This window comes from Amblyomma americanum, chromosome 7, assembly GCF_052857255.1.
Source record: "Amblyomma americanum isolate KBUSLIRL-KWMA chromosome 7, ASM5285725v1, whole genome shotgun sequence".
NCBI lineage: Eukaryota > Metazoa > Arthropoda > Arachnida > Ixodida > Ixodidae > Amblyomma > Amblyomma americanum.
The window spans coordinates 34,653,020-34,661,820 of record NC_135503.1 but is presented as its reverse complement, the minus strand read 5'-3'; the positions used below and the strand labels follow the sequence as shown (position 1 = coordinate 34,661,820).

Below are 8,801 nucleotides of genomic sequence, written 5' to 3'. Positions count from 1 at the left end.
TGACTACTGCACTTAAGCGTATCATAATAAAGGCAACGTACTTGTATGCCGCTGAAGCAGCATGAGGAATGAGAACCTGATGTGGTATGTTGGGAAAAAAAAAAATCGAGCAGCAGTTTTTGGCCGCTTTTCGTCGCGGAATGAGAAAGGTGCGGCACAGCCACAACCATACCTATGATGATCTATATTACACTGCAGGACTAGATATATGACGTCCGTGGTTAGAAGAAACATAGAGAAAGAAAACTAAGACGCTCAAGCCGAGGCGAACACATGAGCCAAATCTTCCCACTGGTAGTTCACGTGACTGTACACGTACTGCGTGAAGAAAAGCGGACCAAGCGGCTAACGGCACAAAGTTCAAGTTTCATCATGGTTGTTCCTACTTTCGCCAGAAGCTTGCAACACATGCAAAAGTTATAGGAAGTTATACGTACGCACGCACACAGTACTCTGCTATGTCCGTCCTGCCATTTTCTCGGATGTTGTGCCTCACGAGCACGAACCCAAGGACAGATTCAGAAAAAGGCCATGCGATCATAGGGAAACATACTTACGTAAAGAGCGCACACTCCCGTAGGGCCCTGCGGCCGAGCTACTGCACTGCCGCCAGCGCTCCGAGCGGGTGGTCAGACCGCTAATTTTGTCCTCCGAGATTTTAGGCCCCTGCTTCAGGTTTGTTTCAGGTTAGGTTTCGATAGCAATGCTTTCGATTCTGATTTACCTTTGGCTATTAAAATATTCAACTACATCGTTTAAGTGGACCACAAGGGCTTTAATATTTCATTTCTAGGCATGCCATACATATAGACGTAATAAACTCTCTGATCGCAGAGGATCGCAGACTTTTACTGGAAATACCACCAAGCTTCTCAAAGAACCTACGCAAGCTGAATTAGTTCATGCAGGTTGGAATAATGCAATCAGAGCTGTTCTTTAATTATGTGCCATCATTGAGCCGCCTCTTTCAGTTGCAGACAGAGAAGGGAGTGGTTTCGCACAAAGAGTTTATTTTTTCTTGTTTACAAATTCAACTGTACAGAAAAAATACTGGATCACACGCAATTTATAAAACACATCATAATACAAAGAGCAACAAAAAAAATTATGGTAAAGCCGGTGGCACCATGTCACCAACAAAAAAAAAATATTGCACATATGCTCTGAGGGTTTTTCATCCAAAACATATGTGCCATCTGCGGGTGTGATGAGACAATAGCCCACATTCTTTGTGAGTGCCCTGCCTACAGCGCCGAAAGACAGTCTCTCTGCCGCACGCTGGACCATCTCGACCTGCGCCCACAGATGGAAACGAAGATTCTCGGCCACTGGCCGCGGCGGTCGTCGGCGGTGAAGGCCTCCAAGGCACTGCTCCGCTTCTTGAGGACTTCTGGCCTTCACGACAGGCCGTGACTTTACTGAACGCTGTGACTTTGCATGGTGACTTCAATTTCCTGCAACTGTTTTTCTCCTTCATCTTTTTCTCCCCTCACCCCTTTCCCCCCGTGCAGGGTAGCAAACCGGGTTTTTTCCTGGTTAACCTCCCTGCATTTCCTCCTCCTCCTCCTCCTCCTCCTCCTCCTCCTCCTCCTCCTCCTCCTCCTCCTCCTCCTCCTCCTCCAAAACATCACCCGTGCGAACAACACAACAGGAGTTGCCAACAGCTAGACACAAGTAGGGGGATAAAAAGGCACGTATAGCGCACTCGATACCTGCACATCAGCAGCTTTGAGCGATAGGTTCATAGGCTGTTCAGAAACACAAGCACAACATATTCAATACATCATATTAACACAATAGTAAGCTTGCACTCTTCTTAAAAGGTGATTATTGCGATTTTTTGGTCAAGTGTAGACACCGCGCAAAAAAATCCACATTCGTGCTGCACGCTCTTGTTTTAAAACAAGACAAATATGAACAAATGGCAAACAACAACAACGTAAATCGTCTCTTCGAAAAAGGCTGCAGTTGCCCTCTAGAACAATACAAAAATACAACTTTATACAAGCATTTTCCTACATGTACAGAATTAATTCCATATCTTTACTAATTATTGAACCTAGCAACGGGAAGGAAATGTGTAATGAATGATCAGCGCAATAATGAGCTTAGTGACGGATATATGTAAGTGAACCCTGTGTTCTATTGGCAGCGATGGGAAACAATGAGATTTCAGGCTTTCAATATGTCCAGCTGTTTGCCAGACACTGATTGCTTGAAGCGAATGCTGTGTAAGTTTCTATTGATGAAACGTACATTCCAGAAAAGGCGAGTTCTATATATTTTATTGAGAAATGTACGTTTCAATCCCTGGGATTACATCGAGTGGGTCCTGTGGTAATCATAAATTGTAGCTAGAAAAAGACAATTCAAAGCTTCATTGGCCGGGCGATTTTGTCAAGCGTTTAAATACACGACAAGCGCACACTGAAAATTACCTTCAGCGGGCTGACAATCCGAGTATCCTGTAGGCTGAACAGTAGGAATAGCCGTCTTCTTCAGCGAAGTCATCCCGTGGTCCATGAAGTCATCTGCGGTGAAATGGTCTCCGCAGATGCGGTACGTGGCGTATACAGCTGGGTCGGCGACTTTTCTAACAGGTCGCCCCTCTTGGCACACTCGATCCAAGCCTTCGACCTGGAATAATTACGGCGCAGTAGAACCTGTAATTATTCGCTTCACTGGCTGACTTGAACAAACATGCGCATAGTAGCCGGTTCTAACAAGATATTGGCAGCACTGTTTTATATTTTCTTTAAAGTGCACAGAACAGGCGTCAATCCCCTGCTGTCACGAGGAATGCATAAGAGCTTCGTTCCCAGCTTCCTTTGTCTTCGCCCGTTGTTCCCACACCGTGAAATGCAGCAGTAGCTCCCGTATCCGCTCCGTGGCATATTAGTGGGGGCTTGTGTACAGACTGTAAAGATTGTTGCAGTCATCAAACGGCAAAGATAAATATATCGCAGCAAAAAAAGACAGAAAAGAAAAATAAACTCGCTGATGACAGTTTTTTATAATATGTTTGCAAGCATATCGTTCATGAAAAATTCTGTAACTAGCTTCAATCTCTTGCTGAAGCGAGCTGGCGTAAACTGATTTTTTGTCTATAAAGCAGTGACTGTTGTGAATGGTTGTCTCAATGGTTTTCTTCCAAACCATACCTATATGTGGTACGGACCAGTGATAAACTTTCATTTTACAGTGATCGCACACTGTGGTAATGATTGCGTAGATCGCAGTGTCCGCAACTATTTTCTTATACCCCTTCACGTGGGCACTTTCGATAGGGATCGAGCCCTCGACCGGAATCCGACTGTCAATTGCGATGGAAAGTCATCGCTGATATAGCGGTTCAAGGATCGGGAGTAAGAACAGACCTAGCGCGACAGATGTCGCTAAGTAGGTCCGAAACGCCCAACAAAATTTGCCAAGTTGGTAGAAAAAAGTCCTTGTATATAACTTTTTCCAGAAAAAAAATATTTCAATTTGGTATTATGGCTAAAAAACGTACCTATCAATGCCGATCACCTAAAATTTTCTGAAACACATTATGTCGGCGGTATTGACAGAGATATGGGTGATTATGCCTGAATAAAAAATATTAGGATTTGTTGTACTGCAGTCTAAAACAACCTTTTTTGTTTATATTATAGGCTTCTCTCTTTTGCTGTTCGTTTCCTAGCATTCTATAGACACCTAAAAAGCACGTAGTAGGTTTCGAACGCAGTTGGGCAGCTAGATTTCAAAGCAGTCAACTACTCCTGATCGCGTCTCAAACGCAATCGGGCAGCTTGAATCCGATGCTCCGATGGCAGTGAACTATTCCTAAACGCGGCTCAAATGCGATCGGGACATATTCAGGCCCGATTAGGATCTGACCGATCCCGATCACAGCTGCCCACTTCCCGTGTGACAAAGGTATTTTCACGTGGTCGATTTCAAATGTGCATTACACTGTTCGACCCACGCCATATAAAAGGTTTGTGAACATTACAATTGGGGTGAGCCATCGATAAATTCTGTGCTTTAAACCGAACGTGTTGCGAGCGGCTTTTGGAAAATTACGCTTTCGAAGTAGTGCACATGCTCTTCCGCAAAAGACAACAAACTGATGGCTCAAGGCTCATAACATATGCTACACGTGCAAAATACGTTCACGCAGCATAACAAACGACTTGCTACAATGTTCTTAGCTCATGAAACATCAAAATCCTGCAGGCAAAAGGAAACAGCTTACCGGAAAAACAAGGCGACGCGTTGAAAAGCGCGGTGAGGTGGGCGTAACCGGCGGCACATGACCGGCGCAGCAGCAACTTCTGTATGGAAATGGAACGCTTGGAAGCAACCCGGTGGACGTGTGATAAGGTGTCGACCTTTGAAGTAGAGTGGAAGCAAACATAGGATGCCTGGCGGGTGGTCAGGCCCTTTTTTTCTCGGCCGCGAAACGGCCTGAGTGTCCGCTCTTTACGTAAGTATGTTTCTCTATGATGCGACCTCGAATACCTGCAGACCCGGGGCTTTAAGTACAATCGACTTCAAACCATTAAAGAAAGAAAGCGGCGGCAAAAAAGCGGAGAGGAACGTACGGCACTAACCACAGTAACCACGAAGGAGAGAAGCTGTAATGAAATTCTCACCGCTATTTTCACGTGGCCGGGTCTCTCTCTGACACCAACAGGATTGATTTGGCGTACTTCGTGCTCAGAAGAGGATTCTATCGTTCTCTAATCGGCCATGAGAGGGCGCCTTTATATTTATTTCTTATACCTGTATATAGTTTTCAGATACCTGTATATAAGGAATGTTGACACGAAATGGAGAAAGCGAACTAGAAAATTGACAAGCACATATCTGGACAGCAGTAGGGGGAAAATCAGCAATTATCGGTTAAGAAAAAGGTTAAAGAAACAGAGAGAGCTCTGTGGAAAACAGGGATGCTGGCGAAATCAGCACTGGGAACATACAGGATTTTTAAGCACGAAATTGTCAAAGAAAATATCTATGATAATTGTAGGGGAAGCTCTTTGCTGTTTGAGGCCAGGACTGGAGTTTTGCGGACTAAGACGTATAGAGTCAGGTACCAGGAGATAGACACTTTGTGCATTGCGTGCGGAGAGGAGGAGGAAACGGCTGAACACTTGATACTTTTCTGTAAAGGGCTTCACCCTACAGTGGAAAGCAGCTTGGCTAACTTATTCAAGGCATTGGGGTTTAAGGACAGTGATGGGAAAGTAGATTTTAAGCGGGTAGAAATAACCAAGCGAAGGTTATCTGATTGGTGGCTAAAATCAAGAGAAGAGTAAAATTTCACAAGTCATGGCTAGGTGGCTTGAGCCACCGCCCGATATAGAGGGTTCAGCCGTAGCCATCCATCCACCCATCCATCCTTGTTTTGTCCCACTGTAATATTGGTCTCCAACTGCTGCATGTTGCACGTCAGTGGCGCAGACAGAGGTGCTTCATTTTTCTTACATTCCTCAATCCTCAACTTACTCATCTGTCTCCATTGACAGTGCAAGATATTTTTACCGCTAACCGCAGGGACAACGCGGGCCAAGCACAAGTGTAACGGGCACGATACCGCGGCTGTTGCATACTTCAAGATCGTCGCAATGTGAGAATAAAAGATGCGTTCTGCCGCCAACACCAGCTGAGCCAGCAGCAAGTTCTCCTCATTCACCGGTCACACTTAGCAAGAACGCCGTGCCCATCGTTTGACACCCTTTTACGCACGCAGGGGCCATCAACAACATGGCCAAGGTCTTCCGTCTCGACAACGAGCGCGTGCTTGTTGAGGCACGCCCACGGGCAAATCGCCCGTCGACCCTGTGTAATAGAATGTCACCCGTCCCGAATTCGTCGCTTCCTTCCCTGTCACACTCCGAAGCTGACATTGCCATCATCAGTCCCAAGAAGTAGTCCCGCCCACGAGTTTTACACGACGGGGATCTCTGAGAGGGACTCGCTGGGTCGCGCTGAGCAGAACGCGTACGAAATATCCTTACGCTGACCGAGCCTTAGTTCGTCACGCCTGCTACAACGAAGCGGCTTTGTAACACAAACCCGCGGTCAAACATGCGAAGGGGGAAGTGCGTTTTAATGGTTGGTGGGAGCGTTTAGCAGGCACGCTCTAAACACGAATTAGCCTAATGGGAGTAAAGACGGGAATATCTTGCCCCGAGAAGGGACAAGATATGCAAACACGCGTATGCAAACACACAAAGGCGTAATTGAAAACTAAACATTTCGACAGATTTGCCTGTCTGGTTGGGTTTGAAGACTTAAAATAAACTGCACGTCTTCAACCAAAAAAACTTTAATTTTAACCCAACGTTTCGAAGCCGACTCGGCTCCTTCATCAGGGGAGACTTGGGCAGTCACCAGGGCAGAGGAGGGCGTCAAAGAAACGAATGCTTTCGTTCCTTTGACCCCCCCCCCCCCCCTCCCCTCCATACTTAAAGACGCTAGCTACTGCCCTCAGTCGCCCCTGATGAAGGAGCCGAGTCGGCTTCGAAACGTTGGGTTGAAATTAAAAGTTTTTTGGTTGGAGATGTGCAGTTTATTATAACACAAAGGCGTATACGTAAATTGTGCATGGGGTGCAGTTGAGTCGTGTCTCAGAAAAAAATTCAGAATTGACCCAATAAAAACAAGCGAAAAAGAAACAGAAGTCGAGAAAAAATAGTAGATTCCTAATATGAACAGCAAAATGCGAATTTGTGTCGACGGTATTCACAGAAGACACCGCGACTACTCAACCACCTACTGGAAAACTATAGGAACCACCTCCATGTGCTGACGGTGAAGGTTACTGTGCTGTCAGACTTTTAAATTGGCGGCCACGTGACCATGCTGTCGCCATTTTGCGATCACCTGGTGTCCTTGCACCACATGTCCTTATTACACGAAACACAAGAAATTTCTTTTTGGAAAAGCTTTAGAACTTTCGTGCTTTAGCAGGTACGTTAATCGATTCTAGTGTCTAATGTAACGGAATGAGTGATTAAAAATAATTTTAGAATGTCTCGATCTTCTTGTTTTGTGTATTATAAACCTTGGCGATGGATTCACCATAAAGCCTCAGTTGACCTATTCTTGCTGTCTGCTGCAGGCTTCACTCTCGACAATTCATCCCCGCCGTCCTTCCTCCTTCCTGGCTATCAGCACACTCTGAACTGTAGCAATCAGCTCTCTTTTAAGTTTTTCTGCAGTTTCCAAAAGAGTTTTTTTTTTTCATGTAACAAAATAAAATGTAAATTCGGTCTCTGCTATCGACCGACCGTCATTTATCTGGAAAAGAGGTATTGGTAAATTGCATCGCGTATTTTCTTGTTGAAGTCTCTTTATTTATTTCTCTTGGGCTTCGGGTGCACACTTCTTGGCTTTTACTATATTTCTACATCAAAAATTTCTGAAACGGCGCCCTTGCCTTTTGGATGCGAGTTGTGTCTTTATTATAAGCTCCCTTCAAAAAACACTGCTTCCATTTCTTAATGTAACCTGACATTGGTTGGTCCGTTAAACTTAATAACGTGGCTAGTTCGCCGCGGCTTCTTTCAGCAAGCGGTGCAGAAAACGTGAAGCGGTTCATGTTTCTATGGCCAGCTCGATGGGGTCATTTTCTAAGAGCTATTTATTTACACATCTCTGCGAGAGAGGCTTGGCAAAAGAGATTAAATAGCCAACCGTTCACTTGCTCGATGACGCCAAACGTGTTTTTTAATACCGAAGCTTACCGTGACCAACATGCTGTTTTGTGTAAGTCTGAGGTGGGGTGGGCACTGGACTCGGTTCAACGTAAACATCAACTCATGACGCTTACATTCTCTAGTTACCATGGGTTCCACTTCACTGAACCTTGGGACCCATGTTTAGTGAGCCAATTGACGAATACACGGGGTGTTTCACCTTAGGTTTTCACAACTTTTAAAGATAGGCTGTCTGAGATAGGAGGGCGATTTTTTCGGCATAGCATTGCAAGCGGTGCAGTACATTAAAGTAGCTAAGATGTACTAACTAGCAAGCTGGTTAAGTAATATCGAATAGTTAACTTTTTAACTATTGCTGTTAGGCTCTTTAATTGTCAAGAGGCGTGTAGGCAACTGTAGGTAATATCCAGATTTTTTTAGAATTTCGAAAACGCGCTTACTCTCGGCGCTGTGGCCCAGCAAATTTTGGCTATTTCGACGAGTCACGTGCTTTGGAAGGGTCGCTTTGACTGCCAGCTTCTCGAAAGCGCGTCTTTTGGCACGATGTAGTCGCGAGTCTCCCAGTGCGCGAAATGAACCCAAAAATTCCAGCCCCTAATGTCGTACACATCCATATAAACAAGCAATGAACCTAATTGTGCCAGATGGAAATGATCGGTGCTATTTAAATGAACAATAGAATAACAAAAGCGGGAAACTTATTGTCTTTTTGTTATGACTTGGCAGCTCGCTAACGGAAACGCAGGTTGTCAAAAACGCCGTACACAAAGCACTTTCGACGTCACTGTATACATACAAGAAGCCCTTGAGCAAGTTCTTTTTTTTTTTTCTCTTTTCTGTTGTACATACTGCCAACTTGTGCATTATCGCTTTGTCTGCGGCTTTGAACATTATTGACCTCGGTGACGCGCACTTTCTGAAGACGCTGTCTCAACCTTGAAAATAATCGTTGTTAGCGAAATGTCCTCACATTCATACCTTTGTCAGTAGGCTGCTGTATGCTACAGCAAGCAACGCGACCGGCCTTGAAGTAAAGGAAGAAACAAGAATATAACACGCGGTCTAACACAGCAGAAAAAAAAAGTACTGCCT

The 8,801-nt window shown here is 45.0% G+C and overlaps 1 long non-coding RNA gene across 1 annotated transcript; it reads right to left on the bottom strand.

The window, feature by feature from the left end:
* Positions 1-1,292: 1,292 nt before the first annotated feature.
* Positions 1,293-4,340, bottom strand: LOC144097045 (uncharacterized). The gene is made up of 3 exons (XR_013306895.1): positions 4,238-4,340; positions 2,439-2,637; positions 1,293-1,395 (listed from the first exon to the last, which is right to left on the bottom strand). It is a non-coding gene; the product is annotated as an uncharacterized LOC144097045 (long non-coding RNA).
* Positions 4,341-8,801: the final 4,461 nt, after the last annotated feature.